A 25,031-nucleotide genomic window follows, 5' to 3' on the forward strand; every position below is an offset into this window, starting at 1 on the left:
ATACTCAAAAGTTGGGTTTTTTTGTTTGTTTTTTAATAAACATTATTTGGAAACCAAATTACTGCCAACTTCATCATGTTTAAAATACATACATATGCATTGGAAGTCAAATTAGGGGACAGAATATAGATGTGTAGGAAAAAATACCATAAATTATATCATATGGTTTATCCCCTTACTAGAGTATAATTTCTTTTTTGTTTGCTTGTTTGTTTTGGCAGGGCACTGAAGGTTAAGTCACTTACCCAGGTAGTAAATGTCAAGTATCGGAGGCTAGATTTGAACTCAGGTCCTCCTTAATCCAGGGCCAGTACTTTATTCACTGAACCACCTAGCTGCCCCCTAGAGTATAATTTCTATGAAGGCAGGATTTTTTTTTTTCAGATTTTTATTATTCCTCTCAGTGGTTAAGGAGAACTTAGGTTCCTCAGTAGTGACTAATAGGAGGAAAATTGCAACCAATGAGAGCTTCTCTAATGATATTAGTGGAGAGATACTACCTATCCCTTCAGGTTATTTCTAAATATGGAGGGGTAGTTGAAACAGCCTGACTCTGGGCTACAAAAAAGAGAAGATTCACATGGTGACAGTTTCAGATCCGGGGGCTGCTAGAACAGGTTCGGCGCTGCTACAGGTAAGATGTTAAGGAAAAAAGACACAGAGACATAGGATGGGATTGGAAGGGCCCCATGCACTCAGGTGGAGGCAAAAGGCAAAGTTTATTTGGACAGTATGACATTTTTATACTTGAGGTGAGTAAAAGGAATGTCTTTGTGTGAAGTTTGTGCCAAGAGAATAGGATGAGGGGATTGGCTTGTAGACCTTGGGCCATGTCAGCCTTATCTATGATGAGGAGCATGTTTCTGTCCTTTGAAGTTTCCTTGGCGCCTATGCAAATGCATCATCCTTGGTGCCAGCAAATGCATCTGCATCCGGAAAGGACCATTGTTGTGTACAGCCTTCTTATCAAGGGCTAACTAACAATCAGTGCATATTTTCTGGAAGTGGGGGGGGGTTCTGTCTGTGAGCTTTGCTCGAACAGCAAAAGGGGAACTTCGTTAACCCCTAACAACATGGTATCAAAATTTATCTTTATAGCACCAGAAGAGTCTGTCCATGTAGGTACAACATAAAGTATCGATTAGGGTGGAAACCAAGAAGTTCCAGAGCAACTCAGTGGAAAATAATGGAAGTATTATAATACTAATAACATAGTATAATTTAGCATCAATATAGAGGGTAGAAATTGGCAGTACTGGTGGCAATAAATTCCATGGTTATGGAAAGATTGATGATAGCCTTCCTAGATGCCCAGATATAACATTAGGATGTATATAAACTGGTGGCAAACATTGTTGCTGTTAGCAAGGGAGTTGTAAGGAATACTCCTCTGGGAACATAAAGTCAAGGATGGATGCTGGGTTATATGTAATTGAGTGTGATGAGGATATAGACAATAATGTAGGTTCTATACCTATTTCATGCTTGCCTTTTGTATGCTTTTTCCAGAGCCAGAAATGTCAGGTAGTAGAAAAGAGGTTGGAAAGGAAGAAGATCATAACAAATTTGGTTGTTGTGGAAGAAGTAAGATGGGGGGGAAAGTCACAGCTCTACCCTACTACTACTACTACTCTACCTCTACTCAGAAAGAAAAAGATAAATTTTTTTGAGACACTAAGATGGATGGTAACCAGGTTTTGACCTCTGTGAGAGGCATGCTAATTATTCTGCAGATACCTACTATGTAATGCGTGCAATAGCAATGATGGCTTATTCTCAGCACATCATAGGTCACTATGGACAAATGTGAATTTCTGCTTTGGTTATTTACCTACAAATGTTTATATATTTTCTATGACAATGATATTGGAGACCTAGGCCCTGGAAGTGAATCATTGAGAAAAAGTCCAAACTTCTTGCTCTTCCTGCATCCCGTGGTTGTGTCGCGAAAAAATTTTAAGTCCGACGGAAGAATGAAAATAACATAGTTTCCAGGCTGAAGCAAATAGGTTTATTGAGAGAGGGCCAGTCCCTCAACGAAACCGGTCATCCAGGCTTTGGGCCTGAAAGACCCAGAAGTACAAACTACATAGGTTTATATACCCTGGGGGACATTTTCTAAAATTAGAACATAGTCTTGAGTAATAACAAGGGATCAGCGCTATGATATCAATAGGGTGGATCATTGGTAGGCCAGTGTAAAGCGGCGTGAACAGTATTACTGACCACCTACAGACCCTGTGACATTTCCTAGGGCGGATATCACAAGATCTACTACACTATGTCATAGGAAAATTGAGAAACATGGAAAAAGAACTTGACCTACTAACCTTATGCAATCTATATGAATCACAATTATTTTTTGTTAATATATTGAATATTATTTTAATTAAATCACTTAAAACTATAGTGAATCTCTTATAACTAAGGGATGGGGAAAATCTCACTCACAGTTGCCATATTCAGGAAGAATTGCATGCCATTGAAATATTTTGGAGATTAATCAAGATGCATGGTAGTGAGCTAAGGTGAGTTGAAAGTCTTCCGCAGAATCTGGTTAGTGGCTGAGTAAAACAGACAGAGTGATTATAGATATGCTAGAGATTTTATAAAAATGCTTGATTTGAGGAAATTTTTAATGAAGGTTTTCCAAAATTAGCAAAAACAACCCAAAAAGTGCAATTAGAAATATTACCTGGGATGTTGATCAGGCAAATCAGAGATTTAACACCTAAGTACACAATATTTAAATCCTTATACAATAACAATTACTATTATTATAATTAAAAAAAATAATCACTATGACTCTTCTCAATATAGGGACCAACAACAATTCTCCTGGCAGAGAATAACTATTTTCAGAATTTACAAATTTGAAAAAGGAATGTATGATCCAGCAAAACCAACTGAATCTAAGGAGGCTATCAGTAACCCTAAAATGCCTCCTTCCTCCCAGGAATTCAATGATTTCTTAGATGACTGCCTCCTGATGATAGGAAATCACCATAAGTCCAAGATATTAGCTACCATTTCTGACACACCCTCCTCCTCTGAGACCGCATCCTATCCTGCTCCTCAGCCTCATTCCCTGCCTGTACCTCCCTTTACCCCTTCTTCCCCGCTTGCTTCCGTATCTATGTGTCAACCACTGTCATATCACTCTATGACTGGGACTCCTCTTTGCCCATTGGCTAATCTCAGAACCAATCTCCTGTGCCCTCCACAGCTAAGCTCCTGCCACACTTGGAGTGGATATCAGTACTCTTCTATTTGCCACACCTAACATCTATCTCTATGATCCACCCAGCTGTACCCCTGTCACAATCGGGGGGGGGGGGGCTCCAATACATTCCCTATTCTCCCATTTTTTTTCCATTCAGCAGCCACTCCCATCTGGTTTACCTAATCTGCAGTTGCCTACGCCCATTACCCCAGTACCCTTTACCCCTCCTCACCTATTCCACTGACTGCTACCCCTCCATCACCCACTCCACAGACTACCCTGGCTCTGCCTCCACCTGACCCTAAGCATGTGACTATACCTAGTCCTTCAGCCCCCTCTTCCCCTCCCCAACCTGTTTCACCCAGGTCCCTACCAGCATCTTTCACTCCTCTCCTGCTTCCATTAAGGGAATTTCTCATTGGGAAGGGTACAACCCTAATAAATGTTCTTTTTGCCATGGGTAATTTGTCTCAGATTAAAGAGAAATTGGGGTGTTACTCAGAGAACCCTACAAAGATTATAGATGGCTTTAAGTGTGACAATGCAGTTTGACCTTTCCTGGACAAACTTGCAAATTATTCTTGCCAGATGTTGTACCCCTGATGAGAAAAACAAAAACCAAACATATTTGTTACCTGGCTGTATAAGTTGGTGACGAATACTCACAGGTTGGAATTGGGCTGGAACTACAGCTGTTCCAACTGTGGATGCCGGATGGGACTATAATGATAGAGGAGACAGAGCCATAGAAACCACATGATTATTTGCCTTGTTGAGGGAATAAGAAGAGGGATTAAGAAACAAGTCAAATACAAAAAGGTGAAGGACGCAGGGGCTGGATGAAAACACAGCTCTTTTCATAAGTTGTCTCATGGACTCTCTGAAAAAATATACTAATGTAGATGCAGAAAGGGATGTAGGAATAACAGTCCTCAATATACATTTAATTAGCCAGTCTGCTCTTGACATTAAAACTCCAGAAATTAGAATGGGGTCCCCAAACCCCACCCTCACAACTCCTTAATATTGCTTTTAAGATTGTCTTGTAACCGCTCCATAGAACAAGCCTTGCTAATAGCAGCAGACATGGGGCAGCTGCGTGGTGCAGTGGATAAAGCACTTGCCCTGGATTCAGGAGGATCTGAGTTCAAATACAGCCTCAGACACTTGATACTTACTAGCTGTGTGACCCTGGGAAAGTCACTTAATCCTCATTGCCCTGCCCACCCCCCAAAAAAATAGCAAAATAGTAGCAGCCATCATGTCTGCTATCAGCAGATCTCTGGGTAGCCTAAATTCTGACAGCTGCAGTAAACTGGGACACTGGAGTGGGTGACCCTCCTCAAAGGTGAGGCCACCTCCCCTAACTTCTTGTCCCCAGTACAGCCCCCAAGAGGTTGGCCAAGGGAAAACCCAGCTTCCTTCAGTCCAGTCTTCTGTGGACTTGGAATTCAGGGGGCTGAGAACTGGCCAGCCCCCTGTTACTGACATCTTTATGGTCAAGTCCAGGGTCACCCTGGAAGTAGGAGGTAAGTCTATGGATTCCTAAATAGACAGTGGGGTGACCTCTGTTTTACTCTCTCATTCAAGTCCTACTATTCCATCAAAGCAGCAAGTTGTTGGGAGTGGGGGAAGACCCCTTAAATGTAGGCTGACACTGCCTTTAATGTGTATGCATGAGGATCACAAATTCCATCATCCCTTCCTGGTTTTACCATCTTCACCTTGGCCCTTATTAGGTCATGGTATCAAGGAAAAGCAAGCTCAGTGAGAAATTCCTAGCTTATGGGCTCTTAATTCACTGCATAGACCAGAAGAAATAACCTGTAGCTATTTAACAGTTGTTGATCTATTTACTTCTACTCTTAAAATCTTTAGTAGCAGAATAGTTTAAAATCAGGAATTATTTGTAATGTGTAAAAGTTGCAAAGAAAAAAAAATTATAGTCTAACCATTTAACTGCACAGAATTAAGCTTTGATTTAATTACTTAACTCTGATAAAGCAGGCTACGGCCTGTCTTGCATTAAGCCTTGCCTGCCTCCGCTGAAGAAAAGCTGCTGGAAAAAAGCAGCTAAACTTTCACTCCTTATCTGATAAGTCCTTTTTGATTTTTTACCCTGCTCTCTTTTAAATTATTTTTAAAGTCTATTCCATCTAGGATTCAGGAGTACCTGAGTTCAAATACAGCCTCAGACACTTGACACTTATTAGCTGTGTGACCCTTGGGCAAGACACTTAACCCCCATTGCCCCACCCCCCAAAAAAAAAAAAGAATTACACCTCTTGCACACAAATCCAATTAGAATAAAACTTAAATCATCTACCTACTAATGAGAATTTGGTGTTCCTAATATGATTTACAGGTGGTCTCCTATTAAAAATATTTGCCTATTGATTCTTGGGGAAGAGGAAATATTCTTGCATTATTTTGAAGTTGGGGACAGAAATTGCCAAGGAATGACCTAATATGAAGTTAAAAAAAAAAAGACAATGAGATTTTCAAGAATTTCTCCTGATATGTAAATGAATCTTACCTTATCATTTGTGGCAGTTACTTTGACCCTAGAGGCTAGACCTAGGAGATTCCTTACTTTATCAAGTAGAGGAGGAGAAATTCATGAACACCAGGGCAGATAAAAATAGATAAATGGAAGTTGCTATGCTAAGATGACTCCTGGGATAAGGACTAAGAGATGAATCAATGAACTATCAGGCCTTGCTCCATTTATTTAACTTTAAAAGAAACTTCACCTCTGTGCTATTTTTTTTATTTTGAATTTGTAGCCCCTTTCCTAGGAGCTACTCATATTTGAAAGCCATAGAAAAACTATGCATTTGTTTATTATTACTTTATTCACTAGCACATGACTAATTTTAGTTATCATGCAATGCTTCCTATTCAGAATTTGCCATGAGTCGATCTATTTTTTCCAATCATCTCTTCAACTCTATTTTGTTATTTGCCATCTTTTTTATCTTTCTGTTGGATTTAACTAGGTCTGAGGGAGAAATATTAAAATCTCCAAGTATTGTGTCACTGTCAATGTCTTTTGGCAATTCACCCATTTTTTAAAAGAAGTAAGATGTTATGCCATTTAGTGTGTATTTGTAATAATGTTATTTTTCTCCACTGTTTATGCCTTTAAGCTTCATGTAGTTTCTTTCCTGGCATTAATCTTTATTGTTACCATTATATTAAATCATGTTTGAAATTCTTGGATTTTTTTTTTTGGTTTTATTTTAAAGATTCTTTATTTGTTCTATTCGGTTTTATTTATTTATTTTTGAGTTGACTTGAGTTGTACAATAGATAAAATGCTGGATTTGGAGTCAGTAAATATTGAGTTCAAATGTTGCCTCAGACACTTGTCATTATATGGCCCATAGCAAGTTACTTAAACTCTCTCAGGCTCTGTTTCTTCATTTGTAAAATGATAGGATTGTCCCAGAGAGCCTTTTAAGTTCTGTTCTAGGTCTACATCCATAGTCAAATGTATTTGGTGTGTTTCTTCTTTGAAGGAATCTGAGCCTTTAAAAAAAATCCTCCTTTTTCATTAGGGGAACTTAATATATCAATATTTATGGTTATAATTATGGTTTTATTTTCTTCAGAGTTATATGTACCACACATCAGAATTACATCAAAGAATAAAACTTCACAGAAAGGAAAAAAGAAACCTATTTAAATTTCAAGGAATACCAGTCAGAATGCCACATTTATAAAATATTAAATGAAAATTTGTAATTCAGTATACTAAAAAGGAAAGATTAGTTGATATCTAAAAATAATTTATCTTACAAAACTGGGCCTATGCATCAAAGGAAAAAATTAGAAGTTTGTTCCTTCAGAAGTTACACCTAAGATAATGGATACACCTAAGAAGTGGACAGAGAGTACTCCAGAAGTCAGGACCACCACCCCTCATTCAAGCTTTTCCCACCCCACCCCCAGAAGGATATTTTGGGGAATTTGTGGTGGAGGAGGACACAGCTCCAAAAGGGTTAAGAAGGCAAGGACTATCAGAGAGGGAAGCTATTATATCAACATTAATAAAGGGAAAAGTAAAAATAGTACTAAGCCTTCAAAGACTTGGATTATAGAAAAATGTACCCCACTGCCTCCACTGAGAATTAATATTTCTATGAATAGATTCTGTTATGGGCCCTGGGTACCTCAGAAATTTTCGGCGAGGGGGGGTAAGGCAGGGAAGGAATCAAGGAACTTTCTCCTTGAGAAACTAAACCAAAGGACAGACACACCTAAAGAGATAAGTGGCAACTGATCGTGACTGAGAAAACTGCAAGACCATCTCTCTTTAATTCCAGTCTCCCCCACCTCTTGTTTGTTTTTAGTGAAACAAACCCTTGTTTGATTGAGTTTGACTAAATAGGCTCTGAGGTTCTTTCCACCTATGCAATTTTATTTTTAGCTTGATTTTTTTTCATACTGAGGTATTTAATCCTATATACAATGTCGAGACAGCAAATGTTCATAGGATTATGGATTTAGAGATGAAAGTTATTTAGAAATCATGTAGACCAACCCCATCATTTTACAGAAGACAAAAGAGTCCCAAAAAGATGAAGTAACCTGACTGAGGTTGTTCTGAAAATGTCTAAGTACAATGAAGAAAAGAAACAACGAAGTCTCCAAGCCGTAGAAAGATAGGTTTATTTAGAGAGGGATCCTGTCTCACAATAAAGCCAGTCTCAGGTCTAGAACCTGAAGACCCCAAGCAATACCAGACTCCTCCCATTGCACCCTCAGAGAATTGCAAATGGTAAAGAAGAGTAAACATTGAAACTTGAACATTATCTTTAGTGACAAAGGCCATCACCCATCTAGCCAACTAATCACAAGATGGAAACAGTCCTGAAGCATTTATTGGGGGGGGGGGGCAGGGTAATGAGGGTTAAGTGACTTGTCCAGGGTCACACAGCTAGTAACTGTCAAGTGTCTGAGGCCGTATTTGAACTCAGGTCCTTCTGAATCCAGGGCCTGTGCTTTATCCACTTGTGCCACCTAGCTGCCCCCCTGAAGCATATTTCTAAAACAACATGGTTAGGTCTTCCATACTGAAGCATCCTTCTAAAGCAACTGGTCATATATCTTGATGCTGATTGGTTCCTTTAGCTTTAATAGATACTATTCTTAGTCTTGTGGTTAACCACAATGCACCTTTTGAAAAGGAACATCACTACAAAGCTAATACATGACCCTTGGTTGAACATGTAACCACAATGGAGAGAGATAAGTTTACAAGTACTGCATTAGCTTAAGCCACTAAAGAATATTCAGAACATATAAAGAACAAGTGATATAATATACATAATGACTAACTTAAGAAACTAAAGAATACCTAATCACCATTTATCTCATATAATACTGGTTATTACCATAGTTAAAACACAGATATCTAAGGGGTGGGGAAAATCTCACGAGGTCACATAGGTAGCTAATGGTTGAACTAGGATTCAAGCAAAGATTCTTTGACTCCAAATCCACTTTTCTTTCTATTGTGCCATGCTTTTTCCTACATTAATGAGCCAAGAGCTACTATACTGTAACATGATTGGTTAAAGGTCTCAGGGTAGGCATATCTCCCATGACATTCTTAAATATTGGCATTTTGCTTTTAAATTGATCTCCTGGTACCAGTTTGCGCAAACCAATCTCTGAGATCCATACCTCCTCTGCTTAAATGGAACAATCAAATTTCTGAACAGCAGGGTTGAACATCAAAATGAACACTCCCCTCTGAGGTGAGAGATCCAGTATGAAACAGCTGGCCCTTCTTAACTATCTTGACTAGAAGAATTCTCAAAAACTATTATTTTATTTCTAGCTTCATGACTCATAGAAGCAATTATAAATGTTTTCTCAACCCCACAGGCTCTGACTATTTAGACTGGGGGCATTATAGAAGCTAAATATGAAGTGCAGTTTTAAAATATTTCTGATATTTAAATTAGATTTCCCTAGTTCTCTAGGTTCACTATTTTAAAGGTAATATCTTCCTGTATTTTTAAAAAATATTCATAGCTATTTCCTCTAATAATGAGCATTGGATTTCTTTTTCATTTTATCTTGTGCTCCTGTTGATGGAGCACTATGATCTATTGTTGCTAGGAATGACTTCAAATTTTCTCATTACTGCAAGACATTAAATTGCCAGAGTATGATTTACTTCAGTAAGTGCCTTTTATGTTATCTATGTTGGAGAGTTTTTGTGACTGTTTCTTAAATTTCATTTCCCTGGCAATCTGTCTCTGCAATTAAAGCACCCCCCCACCCCCCCTTCCCTACCCCCACACATAGAAGGTACTAGATGCTTGAACTAAGATGCCAAAAAAGGTTAGGAAACCGAAACCTCCTTGTTAGGCAAACTATAGCCATAGACCACAAATAGCATGAAACTAGGTCAATCACCTGGGAAAACTGAGGAGAGATGGGCTCCTTGGTTTCAGTTTTGAAAATATGTTCCTATCAACTGCAGAAATGTTGAAGCAAAGAGAAGGCTACAGAAGTGGAAAATTGGAAGGTGGGGAAAAATCCCCTCTGGCAAAGATTGCAAGGGAGTTTTAAAGATTGTTTTCATAAAGAATGCTTGTGGCAGTTTGATAAAGGGAAGGAGTCTGAGATAATGCTTCTAGAATGCTTCTGTTCAAATACTGTGGTACCATGGCTGTATTGGTTTGTTTGATAAGAAAAGGGATTGATGTACACATGGATGGAATGATGAAGCACTTCAGTCATGCTGAGAATTGGTTAAATGGGGCTCACTGAATTCACGTAATTACATTCATGTGATGCTTTACATGCTAGTGCCCTTCACCCCAATATTTTGAATATGTACTGTCATTTTCCTATAACCATAAGGTTGTTGAAATCACAAGTTTTTGGATGCTCAAACACAGGTATTCACACACAAATGCATGTGTCTATACATGTATTATGCATCTATCTATCTATCTTTTATCTATCTATCTATATTTTACACTAAGGAGATATACCATTTACCATTGAATTAGGTTATAAAAGAGGAAGGAAAAAAGAGTATCTCTCTCTCTCTCTCTCTCTCTCTCTCTCTATATATATATATATATATATATATATATATACATATATATATATATATGTAAAATTTTAACATTATCATCTAAAATCATTTAATGTTAGCTTGTATCAGATGAAAACCACAAGGCTATTTAATATTCCTTTGATGTAGATGGACTCTGGGCTTATGTAATAAATTACTTATTCTACTACATTGATAAATACTTAAAACATGTGAAATCACCCACCATTCCTATTATAAAGGAGAGGTCCAATCATTTGTGTAACTCCTGAAGAGGCCTTTTATCTCAGAGCTCAGTCTGAACACTTCCTTTAAGATCCATATCTTCTGGTCAGCCAGGTATGCATGGCTTCTTTTCTTCCTGTTGGTGATCATCTTCTCCTCTGAGAAGTTGTTACAGAGATCACCTACTGGACAACCAGGATTTTGACTTAGAAGTTCTCAAGCTTTTAAGCTTGAGAACCTCAGGATGGCTGTTCTTGTCACCTGTGCTCAGAGAAAGATATATGAAATGGAAGAGATAGCAAAGTGATTGAAATCAAGTCACAGGCTCACTTAGGCAAATATGTGAATTTGCTTCTATGTTCTCATTTCCACCATAGCTTCCAGGAGTAGAAGAAAAAGATTCCCTCTCTCTGAAGGAGAGGCTTAAAGAGTTCTGGGATACTCAGGAAGAGAAAGTAATAGTGGAATCTGCCTCTCCTTTTAAAGTCTGAGTTGTGTTACTTCTCAGTCCCCAATTATCAGCATAGCCCCTTACTGGAGAGGCAGATTTGGCCTACCAGAAGCATCTGATTAGGCATGTCCTTTAAGCATACAGCCTGCCCACCAGAAGGGAGAAAGTAGTCCAGGGTAAAGTCACCAATCAACAGAAAGGGGTGTGTGTGTGTTACCCTCATTTCCCCTATTACATATGTAAAATGAAGCATAGATTGAGAGAAATGTTTGATCATTTCAAACAAAAAGAATAATTTTCTTTTCCATCATCTCTTTAAAGTGGATAAAGTTTTACACTTGAAAAATGTAGATCTTTGGTGCTATAGCTTGACTCAGTACTCTATTTGAAAAACTGAAATTTCTTGTGTGTATACATATATGTTCACACATGAATGTATACATACACATGCATACACACATACTTATATGACATCAAGATGCTTGGAAATATTTGACAATAGTAACAAATAGTTAAAATTTTTAACTTTTATTTTGATGTTTGGAATTGAATAGCTATAGCTAGAGGCCAAGAAAACATAAATACTTATCTGTAAAAATCACTTACCCACAGTCTGCTTATCTTGGTCCAGGGTGGTATTGCAGGTATGTTGTGGGGTTTTTTGTTGTTGTTATTTATTATTTTTTTTTTTGGTGGGGCAATGATGGATAAGCTACTTGCCTAGGGTCACACAGCTAGTAAGTATCAAGTGTCTGAGGCCGGATTTGAACTCAGGTCCTCCTGAATCTAGGGCTGGTGCTTTATCCACTCCAGGTATGGTTTTGCAACTAACCATACCTGTTTTAGTATTATTATTTTAACCTAATCATCAATTTTTGTGACATGCATATTGAAAACATCCCATATTTTTTCTCTAACAGTATTTTGGAAATGTAATATTATTTATGGCAATAAAATTTACTACATTTTATTATCAATTCAAAGTATTTATTCTTTTATAAGACTATTCTTGTTCAGTATATTTTTAAACTTATTTTTTTAAAATAGAATTTGCAATGCTGTTTGCAGACAGGTCAAACTAAAATGATGCATTGCTCTATCCTAGAAATTTCATTATGATGCACAAATGAGGACTAGAATATAAGGAATCTATTTATATAATGCAATTTATAAGATTTCCCCAAGACTATGCTTATTTGCGAAAAAAGCGCGGTGGGGAAGGGAAGTGAGCAAAAGCAAGCCAGCATTACCTACAGTCTCATTATAAATTCCTGACTATGCAGCAAAGGTGCAGCTGCTAGCTATTCATCACCTAAACTTTGCTTTAGTTCTATTGACAGATCATTTTAATAGCCAGGATTCTACCACTAGATGTAAGACAGCCTGCATTTGCATGCCACCACCATTTATTATTTCACTGCCTAAACTAGGTAGTTTTTATAAATGTAATTCTTCCTTGTACCTCTTCTACCTTCTGATTCATTGTCCCCTAAAACTGCACCTGAATAATAATATTTCACTTTTCAAAAATATATTCTCGTTAACAATTGAGATGAGTTGATATGTACAGCATTTAAATGATTTAATCAGGAGAATTCAGTGTTAACTGATAAAGGGCTGTGCTGTGATGGCTCACTAATGTTATAGCTTAAAGACATTAGACACTAACTAGTTATTCTCTTCAGGACACCAAGTTTGATGGAAAGTTCAGAAATGAAGTCCCTCTCTCTTTCTTTGTGTGTGTGTATGTGTGTGCGTGTGCATGTGCATGTGTGAAAGAGAGAGAAAGAGAGATTACACAGACAAGGGAATAGTCAAACTAGCCAAATTAGCTGATGCAGCAAGGTACCCTGGAGGGGAAACAAGATGCAGTTTGGGAGGAGAGTCAATTTAAACCACCAATACCAACACCATCATTTTTCCTGAGACTCTGATGGAGATAGCCCAGGACTATGAGCCCAAAAGCCTTGGGAATAGAAATGTCCCCAAAGCCACCAGAACTGCTTTAGGAGTTTAGAGAGAGAGCTCACCTTCCTCATTACCCCAGTGACAACTGCTGCCCAACTGCCAATAACAATCATATGAGGCACAGAAATCCAGGGAGTAGCAAAACCTTGTAGGACACTAGTCCTGCTTCCAGCCCACCTTTCATAGCCGGCAGCCAAGGAAGCAATGCCTGTGGAGATGTAGCCTTGCAAATGCTCCTACAGTAGCCACAATTACTGAAGACCCAGAAAAGAAAGCTTTTGCACTGTCAAATCATTTAACAACTGAAATATATAATCTTACCTGTAGAAATGGCATTAAATAAGGGAAATGAACATATGCTTGGCCTTTGACTTGCAGCTGAAACCTTCCATATGTGTTGACTGGCACATTTGGCTGTGAACTTCTTGACAGTAGGGACTATTTTATATCTCCAGAGATTAGCTGAGTGTTTTGCATGTAATAAGTGCTTAAGAAATTCCTTCCTCCCTTCATAGATAGAGACAGAGATAGAAACAGAGAAAGACAGAAGACAGAGATAGAAAGGAAAAAAGAGAACTTTAATATGGGCTTTCAGTTAATTGTAGAATTACAAATCGAATAGTTCTATTATAAAAACTCTCTCAGAATTCTGTAAAAACCTTTTTTTTTTTTTTAGTTAGCTAGGTGGTAGTGTATATGATTTACTAGTCCTGAAGTCAGGAAAACTGGAGTTAAAATATAGTTTCAGGGGGCAGCTAGGTGGCGCAGTGGATAAAGCACTGACCCTGGATTCAGGAGCACCTAAGTTCAAATCCAGCCTCAGACACTTGACACTTGACACTTACTAGCTGTGTGACCCTGGGCAAGTCACTTAACCCCGATTGCCCTGCAAAAAAAAAAAAAGAAAAAATATATAGTTTTATACTTCCTATGTGTGTGACTCTGGGCAAATCAGTTTACCTCTGTCTGCATCAGTTTCTTCATGTGTAAAAATGGGAATATTAATAACATCTACCTCCTGGAGTTGTCATAAAGATAAAATGAGATAGTAATTACATAATGCTTTGCAAACCATAAAGCACAATGAAGAAATTCTAGCTATTTTTGTTTTTGTGTTTTTGGTGGGGCAATGAGGGTTAAGTGACTTGTCCAGGGTCATGCAGTTAGTAAACGTCAAGTGTGTGAAGCCAGATTTGAACTCATGTCCTCCTGAATCCAGGGCCGGTGCCTTATCCACTGCACCACATAGCTGCCCCCAATGCTAACTATTGTTATCTGGAAACAAAACACATTACAAAAATACAGACATCAAATAAATAAAATTTAAGTGTATGCTATATGACAAAGATGAGGAAGGAAATGATATAGGAAAAAAAAGAGTTACATTAATGAGTAATGGTGACAGGGAAATCATAAAATTCTGCCTTGGCAACTCACTCTGTAAGTGGGTCAGCAAGCATACAGCACAGCATCATCCTTATTTTCTATCAGCTGGTCATTGATATGGATTTGTATTCCTGAGATCTTCTTCTCTCTTATCTCTCAGGAGCTCTTAATCCCTGACTCATTCTTCCTCCAGGTCCCACCATTAATTATCCTTCTTCAGCCTGTGAAAAAGTCTTCATCAGCCTCCTTGACTACCGAGGAAAAACTTGCTATCACCTCACTCCATTGCTGGAAAGATGCAACTACAATGCCCTCTCATACAATCTCTGCTTCGTGGGAGGCAGAAGAAAAAATGGTGTTTATTTATTTTATCATGGTTGGTCTGAGAAATCAATGGTTTAGTGACAGTCTCTTCAGACAATAGAAGCATCTTCCCATATTGATGTGACAAGTTTCAAAGAGAAAACACATATCAGTTTGTTTAAAACAATATGAGAAGGGCAGCTAGGTGGCACAGTGTAATGAGCACTGGCCCTGGATTCAGGAGGACCTGAGTTCAAATCTGGCCTCAGACACTTAATACTTACTAGCTGTGTGAGCCTGGGCAAGTCACTTAACCCCAATTGCCTAAAAAAACCCCAAAACAAACAAACAAAAAAACAATATGAGGTTTCTATTTCATGAAAAGTGAAATATATAAATTGAACATATAAGAAGTAATGAAAAAAGATAATTTATATTATATAGAATTTGAATGCATATATACCAGTACCCATGTAATATATATTTTCTTTCTATTTCCATTAAATGTTTTTATATAAAGCTCAATCTGAGGAAAGAATTTAATGATAGAATAAATGTATTTTTCTTTGGATGTGAAAATTCAGTCATGTAGTATATTTCCTTATTTTTGAAAATATATTTTGCCAAAGCCTGAGAATTAACACGATGGGGCACAAGTCATTTTCATATTTAAAGAACCAAAGAACTCCCTTTAGAAAGAATATTTTTCTAAGATGATACTCTTGGTGAACTTAGAACAGAATATCTGGATAGTACCAATTTAGAGAGGCCTTTAAAATATATGCTATTGGTCTGCTGTGTTATAGTAGTTTAGTTGGCTACCAGAGACTGTCATTCTGGAAATATCCAGGAAAATTAGCAATTTTTTTTCTTTCACTTTATAAGTAGACTAATTTTCCTAATAATTTTTAATGTTTCTTTAATGTCTTTTTTGTTTGTTTGTTTGTTTGGTTTTTTTGCAGGCAATGGGGGTTAAGTGACTTGCCCAGGGTCACACAGCTAGTAAGTGTCAAGTGTCTGAGGCCGGATTTGAACTGAGGTACTCCTGAATTCGGGGCCGGTGCTTTAACCACTTCGACATCTAGCTGCCCCCTCTTTAATGTCTTTAATGTCTTCTTACAGGGGAGCTCATGAGATAAGGCAACAAAGCAAACCAGCAGAGTAGTGTTCTCTTACAATAGAAGGTGTTAACCTTTTCTTTTTTCCTGTCATGGTCCCCTTTGGCAGTCTGGGGAAGCCTATGGAATCCTTCTTGGAATAATGTTTTTAAATTTATAAAATCAAATACTTAGAATTATAAAATAAATCAATTATATTAAAATAGTTAACAAAATATTAAAAACAATTTTAAAAAAATTCAAAAACACCAGGTTAAGTACTTTCATCTTACCTGATAAAAGTAAGGGAAGCTAACACATCAGACCAGGTATGATCTAATTTTTTTGTTTAAATCTCTTCCACATAGAAAAAGAGTTGGCATTATTAACAAGTATGCCAAATCTTGATTTTTTTTTCATTCTGTTTTAAAGGTAACAGCTCCTCATTTCCTCGTGAAACTGGATTGGCAATTTTCACTATTCCAGGGGAAATGAATTATCATTGTGGTAGCTAAGGTCTACTTTTTTCCAGTAAAGATAAAAAGATTTTGAAAATGTGGATGGAACCTCTTTCCCTCCCACATGTTGACTAGGAATGGGAAATGGGGAGGGAGAGAAGGAACAGGTGGAGCTTTAAATACAATTTTTTAAGTCTGTCAGTAGTAGAATAAGGGATAAAAAAAAGTAATAGAATAGGAATAGCTTAGGAGAATTAAACAAGAGAGTAGATATTCAGGAAAAGCAGAAGATCTAGCACAGCTTGTTCCACTGCCTTGGGAATACTAGTGATGGATACCAAAGAACATGCATTCAAAATTTCTTAATCTTTTCACTTTTCTGAGATGCATGCTTCTACAGGTTTTTATGATATTAAATGAATCTATAGTTTGAGTGAGTCTTGAACCTGTTACAACCTGACTTAAAACATTTTTGGTAAAACATCTGATTTCCAGAAAAGAACAGACATGGAAATGGAAATGAAATGTGAATTTTAAAATACCTATTACAGGGGCAGCTAGGTGGATAGAGCACCGGCCCTGGAGTCAGGAGGACCTGAGTTCAAATCTGACCTCAGACACTTAACACTTACTAGCTGTGTAACCCTGGGCAAGTCACTTAACCCCAATTGCCTCACCCCCCAAAATTAATAATATTAATAAAATATCTATTATATAAAATATTGGAATGAGGGTTCTGTAGTGCTCTCTTATCCAAGGAACTGCACTGTCATTGAGATGAATGCTTACAGGATAGGACAGAAATCCTCAGAGTTCTGATCCATAGACTGGGGGCTCTGACCATGCTTGAAAGGACAATATTCTTCTCTCTTCCTAAAGGAAAACGTAGATGATATTTCATGAGAAAGAGGTAACCAATCTCACAGACAGAAAGCATTCTAAGAGTTGCAAAGTGGTATAAATAGCAAGAAAGGATGGGAGACCAGTAGCTTGATGGGTATTTAGGCTGCTACTTCTGCCCCAGTCAGGGGTGATGTTATGGGGGAAATGAGTGGGGATTTGGGGTAGGGGTTCTTAGGAATTCCTCTTTAAAGAATTACACCCTCTTTCACACGAATTCAATTAGAACAAAATAATCATTTCTTTAGGTGCTAGGGAAAGGAAACCAAGAGCGAAGTCCTTGGACTTCTCATGGGAAGAAGGCATGGCACAGAGGCATGGCTCTCTGAGATACCTGGAGCAGGAGACAGGCAAATACTTTTATATAGGATTGATGGTGGTCCAACGAAGTGATCATCTGACTGTGGTCCATGCCCCACTGGTGGTGGCTGGCAGAAGTTGGGTGAGGTGGCCGCTCCAGATCTCTCAAGCCATCTCTCTCCCCCTCACACTACAAAGGCAGAAGCCACAACTAATCTTATCTTCCAGAGGGGTTGGGGAGACTGGAATGAGGGGTGGTGGTCCTGGAGCTACCTCAGTCCAGATCATATATCTTTTGTTGTGTCTGTCCTTTGGTTTAGTTTCTCAAGGAGAAGCTTCTTTGATTTGCCCCAGAAAACTTCTGAGGTACCCCGAGCCAATAACAGGTGAGATGCTGAGGCAAAGGAAAGAATATAGCTGAACCATCCAGGAACAACCATGGCTAATAAATAATGTTGTCAGCAACCTGAATTCCAGAGAAAAAAGTCAATTATTACAAAATCAAGGTCTTTAATCAGGGTAAGTGAGCTCAAGGTGCTGAGGTTCCCCAGAAGGGGACTGGGAACAATATTTATATAGGCTACTAAAGCAAAGGGGGTGGCCAAGCTGCAGCTGGGAAAGGTTTGGTCAGAGAGAATGGCCGGGCTCCGAATGGCAGGGGTTAGGGGCATCTTAAAGTTTCACAAAATCAGTTATTTTATATAACAAGAAAGCTTGGGAATCTCTAGAGGGGAGAGTTTGAGACATTTACAAAATTAGTCAAGAAGCTGAGAATGATAATGTCTGGTAAGTCTCAGGCAAATCATGGATCTGGTAATGCTGGTAAGGCCAGATTTAGTCAACTGTGTTTGACATGGGTGACTATTTCTATGACAAGAATGAAACTGGTGAAACTCTAAATTGTGAGAAACCCCATTTAAAAATTTCTGGGAAATTTTTGGAGAAGTATCAAAGGTCTTTATTTACATTCTCGAGAGAATGGGCCATTCCCTAGTGGAATGGTGGTGAAATGTGAACCTCTGAGCCCTTTTATCCTTTAACATGGCTGGCTCCTCCCTTCTTCCCCAGTTACAATCTGCACTCCAAGACACTAGCATCAAAAAATAGCCAGTCAGAATACAGTGTAGCCAATGGGGGGAGGCAACGCAGAGACAGCTCTCTAATCTCCTCCACCACGTGACGAGCCTTGGGTCTCCCAAATCATGTGACTTGATTCACTGGGGAAGGAGAGGGGAGGCTGCCCTTTCTTAGACTGGGAGGAGCCTGGTCTCTGTTTGTGGACATTAGCATTTTCAGCATTTTCCCACACCAACCTTCCCTTTGCTTAGTCTGTTTCTTATATTGAGCCTCATTTCTTTAAAAGACTGTTAACTTTCTAGATGTATTTTGTGGTTTTTTAAAAGATTCTTTCTCTCTCTCTCTCTCTTTCTTTCCCTGGGATAGTATAAAGGACTACTAGGCAGGAAAAATATAATAAAATGGAGTCAACCCTATTGTCAATGGGTTTATTGGTTTTCCATGAGAATTTTAAGTGGTGCTATGCTTAATTCGAAGTGATGGGCTTCATGGACTTCACAAAATTGGGAAGATTATTTTTGCAGAGATGTTCATGCCAGTACAAAGATTTATTAGCTCCAATTTTTGGCTGGGGTGACTTAAGGCTAAAATTGAAAATTCCAGGTGGTAGTTGATGTGAGTCCATTTCATTAATCAAACACAAATGAAAACTTGAAATGGTTAGTGTGGGGACCAATTTTTAATTGAGGAGTGTTAGCTAAGTGGCTCACCATAATATTGGGGCAAGGAAAGAGACTGGCAGCCTCCCTCAAAATAGAACAGCATTTATGTTATTTTATTATTTTTTGGGTTTTTTTGTTTTGTTTTGGTGAGGCAATTGGGGTTAAGTGACTTGTCTAGGGTCACACAGCTAGTAAGTGTCAAGGGTCTGAGGCCAGATTTGAACTCAGGTACTCCTGAATTCAGGGCTGGTGCTCTATCCACTGTGCCACCTAGCTGCCCCACAGCATTTATTTTAACAAGAGCAAACTTAAAAAAAACACACAAACAGGATCAATGGGATCAAGGGAAAGGAAATAAAATGGGGAAAGGGAAATTATACAACCTGAAAAGATACCACCACCCAGGAATCAGTTGAGAATCTGCAGCAGAACTCCTGTTGCCTTCCAGCATCCAGCTAGAATGCCCAATTCTCCTCCCCCAATCCCAGAAAAACCCAACATAGCTCCAGCCAATGGGATGGCCACTCTGGCAATCACATGACTGTCCTCACTAGGCTTCCAATCATTATAATTTTGCCAGGCCCATGTAGGCATTGGCAAGTGGTGATGACATGAGGTGCCAGCACCATGGCAACGGCTACAACTAGTGGGTGGAGCACCCTGCGGTTTGCGGAGCCCCAGGCCAGTGCGCTGAGGCATAAAAACCTCAAATAACAATTAATTCTTTACATTTAGAATGAGAACACATTAAATTGTAATTTTATAAATAAAGGGGGAGCTGAGCTTTAGGAATCCAAACTATGATTTTCTTTTAGGCGATCAGGAAGAAATATAATTACATTTCATATTTCTTGGCTGAAAACTTTGAAACCTCTACCACATACTTTGTAGGTATCATTGACTGACCAAAGCCACCAAAGCCAATTGTTCATTAATTCTCCTTAAGTACATTGTGTTGATATGAATATATGGATCACCTGGATTTGATGGAGGTGCTTTGTTATCCAAAAGTATTTTTTTTTATGAAACCTGGGTTAATAGAAGCAAAATGTCCTTAAACTGAACTCCACACTGAACCCAGATAGCTAGCAGATAAAAGACCCTACCTAGTGACTTCTTTTCCCTCAGCCCCTAATTATGATAACATCTGGGCATCCTCATCCTTTTTTTGGGGGGAATCCTGTAATCTTATCATGATATATTTCCTCCATACTTGCTATAACTGAAATTGTTAAACTTCCTTTGCTTCTGTATCATAGTAATGAAACTGACAATGTCCTGTAATCAGTGGGAAAAACCAAATGAACAAAAATAAACAAACAAAAAAACCCCCACCATATATATCTTCAGAAATGGAGAGTTCTGTGACCTTCACTCTTAGGAGGAGAATCTCAACATTATCATGTGTTATATATTTCTTCCTGGAACAAAATGCTAAATTGATATTATGTTTTTTTCTGTCTGCCTCTGATCTGTTTTGTAGGAGGACAGGTATCATGTTCTCTGATATGGTTAGTAGCAGATTAAGTCTCTGATCTGGTTTGTCTTATAGGAGATATTATTATAAGATATTATATTTTCTCTGATCTGTTTATTAATTTTGTAGGAGAGATTAAAGATTATTTCTCTGATCTGATTGTAGGAGACAGGCAGATACAAAAACTATTTTATTATTCACAATTTCCACCAAAATAATCTTTTCTAAAATAAGTACTATGTTTTAAGTTTACTTTTAAGTAGGAGTTTTGATAATGGAAATAATTAATTTAGACAAATCTTTGGTTTTGGTTTTATCAAATTTTTAAAAAGTTTTTTTTACATATATCTTGTTTTTTACAGCACATACATTTCCGTGTGTGTGTGTGTGTGTTTGTGTGTGTGTGTGTACACCAGTTTATTTCCTTTTAATAATCTTTATTTATCTACAAAGATAGGGGAAGTATGCTTTATCAAGGATACTTGGGGACTAAGACCAGTTATTGCATTTAATTTGGTGTGGTTGCTTTTAAGTGTTGTTTTTGTTATCCTTGGCTGAAAGCTCATTTGCAGAATTTCCTCATTGTGCCTTTGTGAGAGCCTGGGTTTGTGAAAGCTAGAGAGAAGGGAGATCCTGGGCTCGGGGAACAGGGGTAGAGAATGGGGGAGGGGGGAAGGGGAGGGAGTCAAATGGTTCCAGACTCTTTAAATTCCTGAAGGTAGAGAAAGACTCTGGGAAGAAGCAGTTAGCTAGAGGAGCCAGCACCTTGATTTTCCTATTCTCAGTTCACTACACTAAAGATTTCAGGGGATTTACCCTAGGGTGAGACTTGGGACTCACTTTTTTAGTTAAGCTAAGATATTTTGCTCCTGATGAATGAACTCATTTACTCTGTGGATTGCCTGGTATATACTTCCTTTCTCAATTTTTTTTTCTGATTTGTTTGCTATTGGCTTGTGTAAATGGGTTTATCTGGTATTTATTATGTATGTTTATTGTGGAAATGGCATTTAGTGAGGAGGGGGTCGAACCTCTGATACATAGTTTGAGGTATTCCTTCCCTATTAAGAGATAGAGATGAGGAGCTCAATTTTAAACTAAAAGCTCTTTCCCCTAGATTTATAATATTTAGTTTGTGGTGGTGGATACATATGATTTGATTCCAGTATCCTGTCTCAGAGGAAAGCAGAGTGGTCTGCTTTTGGCCTCAACTTCTTGTTCTCCTCTGGTAAGGACACAAAGTTTCCCTTGGAGCATGGTGAGCAGTGTTGATTATTATGATATCTATTCATGCCTCCCTGTGAGGCACATCTAGATGGATTTATGTGGACTCAAATAAACTATATGGCCAAAGCACAGACATCCTTTTACATTTATATTTGCATTATTGTTATCTGTATGGGACAATTTCCTCAGTTTACCCAAGTAATTTGAGAAGACCACCGAATAAAGCAGACAGATATATTTCATTCTCATGAGAGTGGGTGACCCCATGCAAAGAATGAGGAGTGTGCCAATGAGCTCAGGAGTTGCGTTTTTATAGAGGTTTGTGGGGGCAGTCCCTTTGTGTACCAGGTGGGCTCACAATCTAACATCCAATCCTGTCCCACCTGTTAATCATGTTAAGCTCATGATGAGGATATGGAGGCATACTCAGCTAGATCCCAGAGCTAGAAGAAGGGGAGGGGGAGAGGGTGCAGGTGGTTGTGAAAACACTCTAGCCATGTAAGGAGGGGAAAGGGGGAAGAAAGGAGGGGTGGTACCAGGAGCTAGGGAGCTTAGGAATGCAAGAAGAAGGGGTGGTACTAGTGAGGGATTGCACTAACAGGAGACAGCAAGAAGGAGGGGTGTGGGGTACACCATGTTCAGTAAGGCAAAATATGTGTTTTCAGGGAGATTGCTACATCACCTTTTTGGCCACAGAATAAGGCAGGGAGGTGTGTTTTAGCAACAGGATGGAATATGGACAGAATGGTTTAGCAATAACAGGAACTGGGGGCTGGGTACATTCCAGACCCCAGCCTCAGAGTCTGAACTGACTCAAGTACACTATATCCCACTCATTATCATTGTGCATAATCTGAGTCAATCCATTCCAACAAGTATTTATTTATTAAGCATGGACAGAGACAATGTGTTAGTCACCTTGTGTACAAAGAAGAAAATGGAAAATAATTTTTGCCAGTTAGAAGATGATGTTCTGTGGGGTAGAGAGGGAATACAACATGTAAATAGAAGAGTAGAAGCGTGGCTTTTTGAGGTGAGTTTGACATGAATATTCACTCTGACAAAGGAAATATTTTCTTGGTTCTATTACCTTTGTAAGGTACTAAAATTCTAGCTAAACTGTCTAAAATATCTAATGAGTGGTTGCCAATAAATTATAAGTTTTAGTAAGAGTTAGACTTTTAAGCATTTATTAAGGAGAATAAGAATTTGGTAAAGAGAGAGAGAAAGGCCTACATTCATCTATCTATTAAAGGGAAAGCGCATTTCTAGCTCCCTTCTCCACCAGAATCCTCAGGAAAGAGAGCAAGTCAGAACGCCAGGCTCCCCCTTCTTCCTCCCACAAGCAAATGTCACTTCCTGACGCCAAAGAAAAGATGCATGGTCTTGCCCTCAGAGACCTTCACCTCATGGCAGAGCTTTTCTATAGTAAGTCTCCAGCAGGTGGCATCATTCCAGTCCTTACAGCTTCATGTTACATCAATTTATAATGCTTCCCCAAGTTTCTCTGAATAACTCATATTTGCTTTGTTTGTGTTTTTTAATGGCATGACAGTATTCCATTACATATGCATGCCACAATTTGTTCAGTTATTCCCTAGTAGTTGGTTTTGTTTTTGTTGTTTTTGATTTTATGTATTCTTTGGTTATTTCACCACTCATTAATAATGAGGTTGGAAAAAAGGTTAAACTAAAATGAATTAATTTGGATCTTATTAATTCTTTTAAGCATAAGATGTAATAATAATGTGAGAGAGAATTTGTGGTTTTCATTTATTCACATCATATTTTCCTTTTATTACTGGGAAGGATTGGGTAGATTCTATAAGTGGGGAATATTTCTAAAATATGCTAAAACAGTTTCTGAAATTCCCTGAGATGTTTAAAATCTAACTGTGATGTCTAAAAATCTAATGTGTGGTCACCTTAAATTAGAAGCTTTAGCACCCGTCTTTGGGCATTAAGCATTTATTAAAGCATACTAGGTATTAGAAAAAAAGAACATGTTGAGTTAAGAAAAGGCCTATCTAGCCTAAAGTTCCACCCTGGTCTGGTTCTTCCTCAAGTCCTCTGCCACGAGCCTGCTTCAACCATGAACTCTCCTCACACGGAGTGTGGAATCTTTTTATAGGTCTGGAGCAGAGGCGGTCCTTACACACTGCTTCAAGCTGATTTGTAGGCATCATCCAAATCCATTGGTTTACTGGACTTGAAGGCAGTCTTGAGGTGAGTTCAAAGTCCTTTGCTTCTGAGAACAATACCTCCTTAAGGGCCAGCCAGGTGTGGTTACAATCTGATTAACTTGAAGTAGGCTAATTAGCAGGGTCAATCACTCTCACTTAATTCAATCAGTTTAGATTAATCTCCAGCCTTTGAGTATCTGCCAAATCTCATTATTTTCTCACATCCTCATTTGGGGCCATATGTTCTGGCAAATGACCACTTCCAATTACAGAAAATTAAATATATAGTTTAATCTTCCTATGTCCTATAAACAAATCAGAGAAATCAATTTATAATATCTCTTGCAAAAGTTAAAAATAATAATCCAAGACATGTCACACACAGAACAAAACCAGATTAGAGAACAAAATGTCTCCTACAGGATAACCCAGATCAGAGACAGACTTGTCCCAAGAAGAAAGAACCATGATCATGTGAAGACTCCTTCCAAAAGAGCTCAGGGACTCCCTCTTTCTGAGGGTATATTGTTTGTTTTTTGTTTGTTTGTTTTTGTCCACTGGTTACAGGGTATTGGCAATTTCAATAGTATGATACCAAAATCAACCCAGAAGCAAAAGCAGGTTAATTTCAGTTATAATAAGTATGGAGGAAATACAGAAGCATCATGATAATGTTACAGGATTCCAAAACAGGGTTTGGCAAGGATGAGGACACAAAGATGTCTCCATAAGATAGGGACTTACTATCCTGAGGGAAAAGAAGTCACCAGGTAGGGATGTTATGGGAATGCAGTGGGATGCCAAGAAACCTAAAGATCCCAACCCCACAATGAATCCTTGCATTCTCCCAGGGGAGAGGAAGCTCTGCCTCCCACCTCAGGAATGGGTGTTGGGGAGCATGAAGTTAGTACACTGATATGCAAGATATGGATGGGTGATGCATATCTTACTGATGCCCCATTATTTCAAATCCCCTCTCTGTTATTAAATTTCCCTCTCAGTTCTTTCTAATG

General features: G+C 38.4%; 1 pseudogene; it reads left to right on the top strand.

Moving 5' to 3' along the window:
- The first annotated feature begins 580 nt into the window (after nucleotides 1-580).
- Nucleotides 581-25,031, top strand: part of LOC122747314 — a 53,514-nt pseudogene continuing 29,063 nt past the window's right edge.

This window comes from Dromiciops gliroides, chromosome 3, assembly GCF_019393635.1.
Source record: "Dromiciops gliroides isolate mDroGli1 chromosome 3, mDroGli1.pri, whole genome shotgun sequence".
In the NCBI taxonomy this organism is placed as follows: domain Eukaryota; kingdom Metazoa; phylum Chordata; class Mammalia; order Microbiotheria; family Microbiotheriidae; genus Dromiciops; species Dromiciops gliroides.